General features: G+C 40.8%; 1 pseudogene; it reads right to left on the reverse strand.

Annotated features, from left to right (window-relative positions):
• The window catches only part of LOC140739539 (elongation factor 2b-like), a 58,163-nt pseudogene extending 48,401 nt beyond the window's left edge, over positions 1 to 9,762 (reverse strand).
• Positions 9,763 to 11,890: the final 2,128 nt, after the last annotated feature.

Consider the following 11,890-nt stretch of genomic DNA (forward strand, 5'->3'; position numbering starts at 1 on the left):
GGCACTCCAACAGTTCCAGAACCAACTGGACAGTATACATACAAACATTCAATTTATGATAGAGATGGAGAAGAGTGGTTGCCTCCTGCTCCTGGACATTCTAATAGGGTGGAAACCAGCCATTAGCCTCAGGCAAGGCATCTATTGGAAACCCACTGACATGGACTTGTACCTCATCAACAGCAGCCATCGTCACACCTCCCCAACATAGAATGGTTCCTTCTTCATTGATTAACCATGCAAAAATTATTTCGGTCTCAGAGAGCTTCCATGAGGAAATAAGACAATTACACACGACGTTTCTACAGAGTGGCCAGAAGGTGAAAGAGATCAATCGGACCTTTAAAAGGGCTGACAGAAAAACCAGGAACTTAACAACGAAGAGGAACCCATCACTACCACCTGTCTTCCCTACATTTCCATGGTTCCTGGAAGGAACCTAAAGAAATACCAGATTAATATCGTCCACATATCCATAAGGAAGATCAAATCACAGCTCATGCAGGTCAAAGGTGAGCTGGGATTCAAGACGGCTGGTGGTTACAAGATTCCCTGCGAATGCAGAGCAGTGTATGGTGGTTGATGGGGCGCACGGTAGATACCCACATCAGGGAGCACAGGAGGTGTATCAGTTTGGGATACCCAGAGAAATTAGTGATATCAGAACATTGCAATCACAATAGCTATAAGATTTACTTTGACAACACTGAACTACTGTGCCGTGCTAATGGCTTTTGGTACCACCTGCTGAAGCAAGCCATTGAAATAAAACTAGAGAAATAATAAAGACGAAGGTTTCGCTGTAAGTAAGTGTAGCCCCCTGGTAAGCCTCAGGCTCGCTCAGCTCGCTTCCGTCTAGGGGGAGCAGACTTCGGCCCCGCCAAACTGGGTAATCAGCTTGTGTAGAAGCTGTGTGATGTCCCCGCCTCGCCCAAAAACAGACAGTACACCATTGGCGAGGTAGATAATTACACTTTATCAATCTTACTGGAACTATGTACTTAACTGAGATACAATATAACAGGAAAAGTAAAAGGCGCCAAACTTATCAAAGTCCAACCACTTTATGCACAACCCGTTGGAGCTCAGTTAACGAAGTCTTCTTGCCACCATTCGATCCCCTCCGACCTCCTCAACCCGCCGCCTGGGACCAACAATGGTAGTCAACCAGACGCTCCACACGAATCTGTCCTCGTCGAAACCCTGGGCCTCGGACCCCCGCTCGGGGCCGTTCCGTCACCCTGCTTACAACATCGCGTCTTCTCCTTCTAACCCCCTTGCACCGTCTCTCCAAAAGTCCACGAAACCACAGCTCATTGTCCCACAAGAAAGAATAACATCCATTCCAATTGGTTAACAAAGGAATACAATAGCCATTATCAGTAATCATAACCCAAACAAGCTTCGAGAGAAAACACCCTCTCTCCAGTTAGCATAACAAAGAAGCATTTTTACTTTTAACAACCAAAGAAGCCATTTTGATTAACGCACTCAGTAACATAAAGAGACAAAAAAACCCTTACACCAAGAAGAAACCCCCTTACATAAAAACTGGAATTCAATTTTAAATGGGGTGGGACTGCATGATCCTGATTGGATGAGGACAAACCAATTAGAAGGGATGAACAATGGGGGTATATATACCACCAGTCTAGACATGCCTAGGCATCATTCCTGGTGAAATTGCAGAGTTTGTGATTGAAACATCAGATAATATTGAACCTGTACCTGGCTGGAAGCCCGAGAAGAGTTTATTCATCATATCTGCTGGGAAAATACTAGATAATTTATCGGTTCCCCTCCATTTCAGGTCCCATGCCTCCGTGCTGCTTTACTTGCTGAGTTCCTCCAGCATTTTGTACGTTGCAACAGGAAATAGTTTGTGGTTTAACTTTTCCTAATTCCAATAAAAGATCATTGACTTGAAGTTTTAACTCTAATAATCTTCAAACAGCCAACCGGGGTGCAGAGTAAGCTCAGGACTGTAGTAGAAACTAATGATGGAGAATTATTGGGAGAATAACACAAAGAATTGTCAAACTAAGAGCTCACTTACTCAGGACTTGAGCACACTGACTTAGGCTCAGAGTGACTTTAAACAGAACATAAAGCACAAGGAGCCCTTGCAGGTCGAAATCAAAAACTAATCACTTAAGAATGGGAAGCATAAGGAATTCATGTTCACATAACGAGCATCACAAAAGGCAGTGACAGCCATTCTCTGCTTGAAATACTTTTATGGATGAGTCTCATATTGCCTCAGAAGTAGGCCCAGATGATGGACAAATTCATTCCAGTTATTTATAGTTTTGTTTCATTGAGATAACAGAGCCTGCAAATGGATTACTGTAGGTGAGGAGAAGCAGGTAAAAGGGTCAGAAGATTAACCACACAACCTCATTGCCAGCAACTTCCATTTTCATCTCAGCGATGTCATTAACCTGTGCAGGCCTCAGTGAACCTAGGGCAACCATTTCAATGGTTCCACCACCATTTTCCATCTGCCTGATTGTCAGTGTCATTACAGGGCATGAGTGAGTGCACAATGTAGATTGCTCAATTTGTCATCACGGTACTTCTTGGATTAGCAATTCAATATGCATCTTTCATCCCACTAAATGTTGTATCTACATTTGGATTTATTAACAATTTAGCTCCATGATATTTTACAATGAAGTTTTTTGAATTTTAAACTGCCGAGGAGGGAGAGAATAGGAATTTATTTTGGGGATTTAAAAGTATTACGGGATTTGGAGGAGAAAGAAAGACATATGCTAATCAGGTTACTCAGTTATCAAGCTGGCCTGCCATTTAGTCACATCGTATCCTGCAGGGCTTTCTGCAGGTTCTTCTTGCTTGAGTTGCCTCAAAAATATATTTTATCTCCTGTATATCTCCTATATATCAAAAATATATATTAAAATAAAATAATCATGTGACAAAGCACATGCAGGTTTAAAGTTAACAGTTTCCAGTAATCAGAGACAATGCATTGACTGACATACCTGACAATATACATCAGGTAATCAGATTAAAAAGGCTTTGTTTCATGGGAATTGATTGCAGTTGTCACCATTGAATCATGACAAAATCATTCAAAGTGCCTGGACCTGATCAATGGATCAAGCCATTCCATTTGATGAAGTTCAATGTGTGTTTATTATCAAAATATGTACAGTATAGTGCAAAGGTCTTAGCCACATGTAAAAAAAATTCTGTAAAGCTTTCAAAAATAGTGAAATGAAAAGTTTCTATTTTTTCAAAATAATTTGCTATAAAGAGGAGTAAACAGTAAAAAGATAAAGAAATCAATATTTGGTGTGGCTGCCTTTTGCCTTTAAAACCGCATCAATTCTCTTAGGTACACTGTCATACAATTTTGTAAGAAAATCAACCAGTAGGTTGTTACAAGTATCTTGGAGAACTTGCCACAGTTCTTCTGCAGACTTTGGCCATCTCACTTGCTTCTGTGTCTCCAGGTAATCCAGACAATCCAGACAGCCTCAATGATGTTGAAATCAAGGCCCTGTGGAGGCCATGCCATTTGAAACTATATATATTAAAAAAAAATTATTGGGTGTCTAAGACGTTTGCACAGTCCTGTATACTATATATAACTGTAACCCCCTCACTGGACTCCTTAGCTACTTCTGCGAACAGCTTCGTGACTCAGTGGTGGCCTCCTTTCATAGACAATAAACATCCAAGGTCAATATGATTTAGGGTTCAACCAAACAGGAACACCGTGATGTTTCAATTAAAGAAGCCTCAATTTGAGTGAATGCGGTATAAAGTCTGCCTAAACACAATTATTGGCCGCCAAGAAATAACTGATCATACACTGTATAAAATTATAAAGTAAGTATATTTACTAAATTCAGCTTTATCAAATAATTATTAGAAAAAAGAAAAGAATAGGGCCCACAATGTGCACATAATCATTGGAGCTCATCTCTTCCTAAACTGGGTATTTGGGGGTGTATCTCTTACTCACAAACTGGACTCACGGTCTGCATGAAAACACCTACCACATTTTCGAACTCCCCTTGAAGCCCATCTCAAGCAAACTGGCTCTCTCTTTCAGGGAGTATTGCTCTTCCTCCTTGGAACCATTTATCATCACAAAGCACTTCTTGCAAGGGGGACTCTCGTTTCCATGGCATTCTGCAGCACCTTCCCTTTTGTCCTGCTTTGCAGCTCCCGCCAAAAGACCCCAAACCAGACTACAGTCCTTCAGAAAACTTCTCCCCATAGCTTCACAGCTCCAAGAACCTTTTCTCACATCCCACAATCCTAATTCAGTGGCTCACATTCCTAAGCTGGACAACATGGCTCCTTATCTTAGCCAAAGCCAAAACACACTTTCCAGCATGGCATACTGCTTTTACAGAAGACTGTTAATATGAACTATCTCATAGCATAGCAGTAGAAATCCTAACCAGGGAATTATGCAAACTTGAGATTTGTCTCCTTACAGACAGCCACAAAAAAATAGAACCTGTTAAAAAAAGACCATCAAACACATAATGTATAAACAAAATGAACAAATCATGCAAACAATAAAAAGTAAGCAAATAACATTCAGAACTAAAGTTTACAAAAGCGAATTCACAGCCAAGAAGGCAGCCATGACTGCAGCTGATCAAAGGGCGTGTTAGTTACAGGCCACAGCGTCAGTTCAGTGCAAACCTCGCTGAGCAGCAAGTTGAGCACTGGCCAATCCTTTGCCTCTGGCCCTGGCCCTTTCAATCTGGTCCTGCACCTAAATCAGCTGCCCAGTGCTATCATGTTTGCTGTTGTGTGCTGGGGCAGTAGGCTGAGGGTAGCAGACACCAACAGAACCAAACAAACTCATTCGTGAGGCCAGTGATGTTGTTGGGGTGGAACTGGACTCTCTGACGGTAGTGTCTGAAAAGAGGATGCTGTCCAAGTTGCATGCCATCTTGGACAATGACTCCCATCCACTCCATGATGTACTGGTTAGGCACAGGAGTCCATTCAGCCAGAGACTCATTCCACCGAGATGTAACACTGAGCGTCATAGGAAGTCATTCCTGCCTGTGGCCATCAAACTTTACAACTCCTCCCTCGGAGTGTCAGACACCCTGAGCCAATAGTCTGGTCCTGGACTTATTTCCACTTAGCATGATTAACTTATTATTATTTAATTATTTATGGTTTTATATTGCTATATTTCTACACTATTCTTGGTTGGTGCGGCTGTAACGAAACCCAATTTCCCTCAGGATCAATAAAGTATGTCTGTCTGTTCTTCACTCTCAGACCTGGGCCCTGTCACACTCGCCTTGATTTGGCCCATACCCGATTATAAGCATCTTGGGGGACTGTTAGCAGCACATATTTGCTGGGTAGCTAGTTAGCATCATTTTGATTGCTGTGAGCGTCTGAGCACTTAATTGTTATATTGGTTGAATGTGTATAGTCTGAAGATTTTATAAACAGAAGTGATTCTGCAGCCGCTGGATATCCAGAACATCACATACAAAATGCTGGAGAAACGCTGAATCAGGCAACGTCTACGGAAATGAGTAGATAGTTTATGTTTTGGGCTGAGGCCCTTCATTGGGACTGGAAAGGAAGGGAGAAAGCTGAGGAAAAAAAATAACAGCAGAAAACATTGATATTTTGCTGAGTAAGTTTGCAGGACCTGTATCAGAATAGAATTACAGGCTGACATTAATGTTTCCATGGCAGTCATGAAAAATAATGTTCATACTTTTTCATACTTTAAGAAGCTACATAAATTTTGCTGTGGATTGACTGGACTGAATTCAGTTCAATTATCTGTTAAACGTTCAGTAAATTTTATCCAGTCGCCCATTACTTAAGTCATGATCAGATGGAGGGGCATATTCTTTCACTGAGAGACAGTTCGGCAGGTGTTGTTACAAAGATATGAAGTGATTTATTGCAGTCAGCGGAACAGTAGCATTGTCTCGGTATCTGAATGTGGGTAGCAACTTATTTATAGAACATAGAATATTACAGCTCAGTACAAGCTCTTCGGCCCACAAATTTGTACCAACATTTTAACCTGCTCTAGGATCAATCTAATCATTCCCTCATCATTAGCCCTCCATTTTTCTATCTGAGTCTTTCTATCTGTCTATCTAAGAGTTTCTTAAATGCCTCTACCACCACCCCTGCAGGGCATTCCATCCTCCTACCATTCTCTGAGTAAAGAACTTACCTCTGACATCCCCAGTATACGTTCTTCTAATTGTGCCCCCTCATATTAGCCATTTCCACCCTGGGCAAAAAAGGTCTCTAGTTTATCCACTCGATCTATGCCTTTTAACACCCTGTACACCTCTATCAAGTCACCTTTCATTGTTCTTTGCTGAAAAGAAGAAAAAGACCTTACTCACTCAACCTATCCTCATAACACATGTTCTCTAGTCCTGGTAAATCTCCTCTGCACTCTCTCTAAAGTATCAACATCCTTCCTAAGATGAAGCAACCAGAACTGAACATAATATTCCACATGTGGTCTAACCACGGATTTACAGAACTGCAACATTATCTTTCCGCTCCTAAGCTAATGGAGGCCAACATACCATATGCTTCCTTAACCACCCTATCAATTTGCATGACAACTTTGAGGAATCTATTAATATGAACCCCAAGATCTCTCTGCTCCTCCACATTGCCAAGAATCTTGCCATTAATCCTGTATTCTATCTTCAAATTCCACCTTCCAAAATGAATTATTTCACACTTTTCCAGGATGAACTCTATCTGTCACTACTCAGCCAAGCTCTGCATCCTGCCAATACCCCACTGCAATCTAAAACAGTCTTCCACACGATCCACAACTCTACCAACCTTCATGTCATCTGCAAACATACTAACCCACCTTTCTACTTCCTCAAAGCAGTCATTTATAAAAATCACAAAGAACAGTGGTCCCAGATCAAATTCCTGTGGAACACCACTGGTCACTGACACTCCATCTGCTACCATCCTCTACCTTCTATTGGCAATCTAAGACAATCTCAGACAAATGTCCCTGTATCCTGACTTTCTGATTGAGCTTAATATGATGTGTTTAAAAAATGCCTTACTAAAATCCATATTTGCCACATCTACCTTCATCAATATTCTCTGATGCATCGTGAAAGAACTCCATCAGGCCTCATGAGGCATGACCTGCCCCTAACAAAGCTACGCTGGTTATCTCTGATCAGAATATGTTTCTCCAAATGCTCATAAATCCTGTCTCTAGTTTGCTCAACACTGAAGTGAGATTCACTGGTCTATAATTCCTAAGTTATTCCTACTCCCCTTCTTGAACAAAGGAATAACATTTGTCACCCTCCAGTCAACTGGTACTATTCTTGTGGCCAGTAGAGATACAAAAATCATGACCAAAGGCACAGCGATCTCTTCCCTCAATTCCTGTAGTAAATCTGGACTATATCATGTCTGGTCCCTGGGACTTAACTATCCTAAAGTTTTCAAAGGTTTCACCATATCTTCTTCCTTAATGTCAATATTCTATCTGGATATATTTCATAAGGCATTGAATTGCTTCAGCCAACTCTGTGCCTCGATCGTGTTTTTGCTTTTAGTCTGCTCAGCGCTGACTGCATTGTTTCTCCTTCCAATGCACCAAACATGAAAAGCAACAGCAGACGCTGGAAATCTCAAGTAAAAACTGGAAATGCTTATCCTGATGAAATGTTTATTCTGGTTCAGACTCCATATGTGCTACCTGAGTTGTTGAGCATTTCCAGCGTTTCCTGTCAGTACCAAGCTGAAGCACCTTTTTTTATGTGCAATACAACTGTCTGTGACTTGCTCCTCTATCCCTTAATCTAGATGACATTGAGATGAAATGCTGTTATTGGAAGACCCCCCACCACCCACCCAGTCATACTCTCTTCTCACTGCTGCTATCAGGTAGAAGATACAAGAGCCTCGGGTCTTGGACCACAAAGTTCTCTCACAGCAAATACCTCTCAGTCTGCAGGCTGTTGAATAAAAAGGGATAACTACACTCAACACCCATAACCATTACAAGGACTCTTTTTCTCATTATCTTATGTTCTCATTATTACTATTTATTTATGTTTGTATTTGCACAGTTTGTTGTCTTCTACTCTCTGTTTGATCTTCCATTAATCCCATTATAGTACCATTAAATAGATTTCTTGAGTGTCCCCACAAGAAAATGTATCTCAGGGTTGTATATGGTGACATATATGTACTTTTATAATAAAGTTTAAGTTGAACTTTAATATCCCTCCCTACTAGATCTTACCAATGTTGGTTTTGAAACTTTTAATTGGTGTAATAGCAGTCAGAACTGGTTTAATATCAATATGGACAGAGCATGTGAGAAAGACAACTTTCTGATTTTTTTATGAATGCCTTAGTTTTAATCTAAGTACTTCAGTCACTTTTTCTGAACTTCCCAATCATAGGAAATTATTTGTATTAGAAGCTTATTCACACAGCACATAAAAGTGTGCTATTGAAAATAGCTTAACACAAAGTAGAGCATTTTGCACATATTTCATGGTGTTTTAGTGCTCATCCCATTTTTTGGCCAGGAATTTATATATGGTGCCAACCAATGGATAGAGGATTAAGAAAAACAGCGGCGGATTATGAGAAATGATTAGATAGGAAACATGACACTCGTCATTCCAGTGGGCTTGGAGACAGAGTGTGAGCAAAGGAAGGGGATTCCTTCTCTACATCTGAGATAGATTTCTTGATGGCTGAAAAGTGCACGTTCAGCAGCTGTCAGTCAGTCTTCTCTACTTGTCAGCCTCAAATAAGCCATTATGAAAATGAGTGGCCAGAGATCCTCTATTGTTACGTGCAAGCAATTCATACAATTTTGAAACAAATCCTGAAAGCTACAAGCTGTTAGTTATTCATAAATTCAGAACCAGAATCAAGCTTATTATCATGGGCATGTGCTGTGAAATTTGTTAACTTAGCAGCAGCAGCACAATTCAACACATGATTAGATTAATGTATAGAAAAAATACATTAATTAATAAGTAACAGTGAATGCATATATATAGATTAAAAATAGTGCAAAAACAGAAATAATGTGTTGTAGTATATGGGTTCAATGTCCATATAGGAATCATATGGCAAAGGGAATCACTGAGCGTTCCTGAATCACTGAGTGTGTGCCTTCTGTACCTCCTTCCTGGCAGTAACAACAAGAAGAGGGCATGCCGTTGGTGATGGAGGTCCTTTATAATGGATGTCACCTTTCTGAGGCACTTCTCCTTGAAGATGTCTTGGATATTATGGAGGCTAGAATTCAAGATGGAGCTGACTCATTTTACAATTTTCTGTAGCTTCTTTTGATACTGTGCAGTAGCACCACCCCCCACCCCCACACCAAACTGTGATGTAGCCTGTCAGAATACTCTCCATGGTACATCTATAGATGTCTTTGCATGTTTGATGTGACAAACTGAATCTTCTCAAACTCCTAATGAAATATAGTGGCTGACTTGCCTTCTTTATAGCCACATCAATATGTTGAGACCAGGTTAGATCCTCAGAGATCTTGACACTCAGGAACTTGAAACTGCTCACTCTCTCCAGCTATGATACCTCTGTGGATTGGTTCGTGCTCCTTCATCTTACCCCCACAATCGGCTCATTTGTCTTACAGACATTGAATGCAAGGTTGTCGCTGCGACACCGCTCAGCAAACTGGTATATCTCACTCCTGTACGCACTCTCATCGTCATCTGAGCTTCTACCCATGATGGTTTTATCATCAGCTAATTTATAGATGGTACTTGAGCTATACCTGGCCTTATGGGTATAAAGAGTAGAGCAGTGGACTAAGCACACACCCCTGATTTGCACCATGTTGATCATCATTGAGATATTATCACCAATCCACACGGACTGTGGTTCTGCCAGTTGGGAAGTTGAGGATCCAAATGCAGAGGGAGGTCCAGAGGACCAGGTTCTGTAGCTCGTTGATCAAGACAGTGGGAAAGATGATGTTAAATGCTGAGCTGTAGTCAACGAACAGCATCCCGTCAAAGATGTTTGTATTGTCCAGCTGATGCAAGGCTGTGAAGAGCCATTGAGATTGCTTCTGCTGTTGACCTATTGTGGTGATAAGCAAGCTGCAGAGGGTCCAGGGTTAACTCCTTTTACTCTGACATGGCATTTTCGACAGATTATGCAATTAATCTGAAATCCTCAAATTTCTGGTATGTTTCTTTGATCAAGTTAAAAGGAATTGCTCTGTATCTGAAAAGAGAATGATTATATCAGACCTGCTTAACACAAATCGACCTGAAGACCAAGTACCTTTAGAAACTTCAGTCTTACAGGTATCTACTATTGTATTTCTCAGCTATTTTCTTGTTTAGTAATAAACAATGTGGTGAAAATTTTAAGCAATTGAGAATGATGTAGAGAAATGTGAGATTATCTGTATTGATAGAGGGAAAATAGCAGAATTTTTCTTTACTGAAGGCATTAAAGAGTGCTGCTATACAATGGGGTCTGTCACAATGTTCACCGGCAATGTTTGAACCCAAGTGCAGAGGAAAGATTAGCTCCCATGTAGAGAGAGCAACCAGAGTTTATTCATTCATATTCCAACAGAACATCGGTGGCTCAGCTGAACTACACCACGAAACATAACTTTCTCAAAACTAGGATTCCGCGGTTAGTGCTAATTGGATGTCCACTTAAATAATACGAGTAACATGGAATCCCTGAGTCTATCAAAACAAGCCAGAACATCACATTACTAAGAGAGAGCCGCTTATGAAAAACGCAAGGAATTCTAAGTGATAAATGACTCTCGTTAAACAACAACTAACCAATTCAGGCACACTAAAAATGTTTGCAGCCTAGCACTCTCTGGCTCCCCACATAGGCCCAAAGAGCTTACTACAGGGGTCTGCAACCAGGTAAATGTACCGCAAAGCTACCATGCAGATTCAGGTAGTTAGACTGTAAGACACAGGAGCAGAAATAGAATTAGGCCATTTCGACCATTAGGTCAGCTACGGCATTCAGTCATGGCTGACCCTTTTCTCCCCTCCTCAGCCCCACTCCCTGGCCTTCTCCATGTAACCGTTGATGTTGTGTCTAATCAAGAACCTATCAATCTCTGCCTTAAATACGCCCAATGACCTGGCCTCCACAGCTGCCTGTGGTAACAAATTCCACTAATTCACCACCCTCTGGCTAAAGAAATTTCTCTGCATCTCTGTTTTAAATGGACGCCCCTTTATCCTGAGGCTGTGCCCTCTTCTCCTAGACTTCCCCTTCATGGGGAGACATCCTTTCCACATCCACTTTGTCTAGGCCTTTCAACATTTAAAAGATTTCAATGAGATACCCCTTCATCTCTTTCTTATTTATTAGGAAAGCAAATCATTGCTGTCATTGAAAAATGTTGGAGTATAAAAGTTAGGAAAAGTTTGTTCCAACTGTGCATGGCATTGACGACACAAAACCTGAGGTAGTATATATCAATTTAGTCTCCTTATTGAAGGAAGGTTTAGTTATATTGAAGGCAGTCTAGCAAAAGCTGATTGGGTTAAATCCCAGATTCAAAGGATTGACTGATGAGGAAGTAGTAAGAAGATTCAGCTATTAAGCATTGGAACTTATAGGAATAAGAGGTGATCTCACTGAAGCAAATAAGGTTTTGACTTATTTGAGAGTTAATTGAACAATATTTGCCCTAGCTGAGAGAATCACAAAATAAGAAGGATAGTTTCAGAATAAGAGATGGCTCACTCAAGCCAGAAATGAGTAACTTCTCTCAAAGGAAAGTGAATATTTGAATTTCTCTATTACTGCAAACTGTGCTGAATGAATGATGGAACACGTTCAAGGATGAGATAAACATTGGAAT

Source organism: Hemitrygon akajei, chromosome 15 (genome assembly GCF_048418815.1).
Source record: "Hemitrygon akajei chromosome 15, sHemAka1.3, whole genome shotgun sequence".
Lineage (NCBI taxonomy): Eukaryota > Metazoa > Chordata > Chondrichthyes > Myliobatiformes > Dasyatidae > Hemitrygon > Hemitrygon akajei.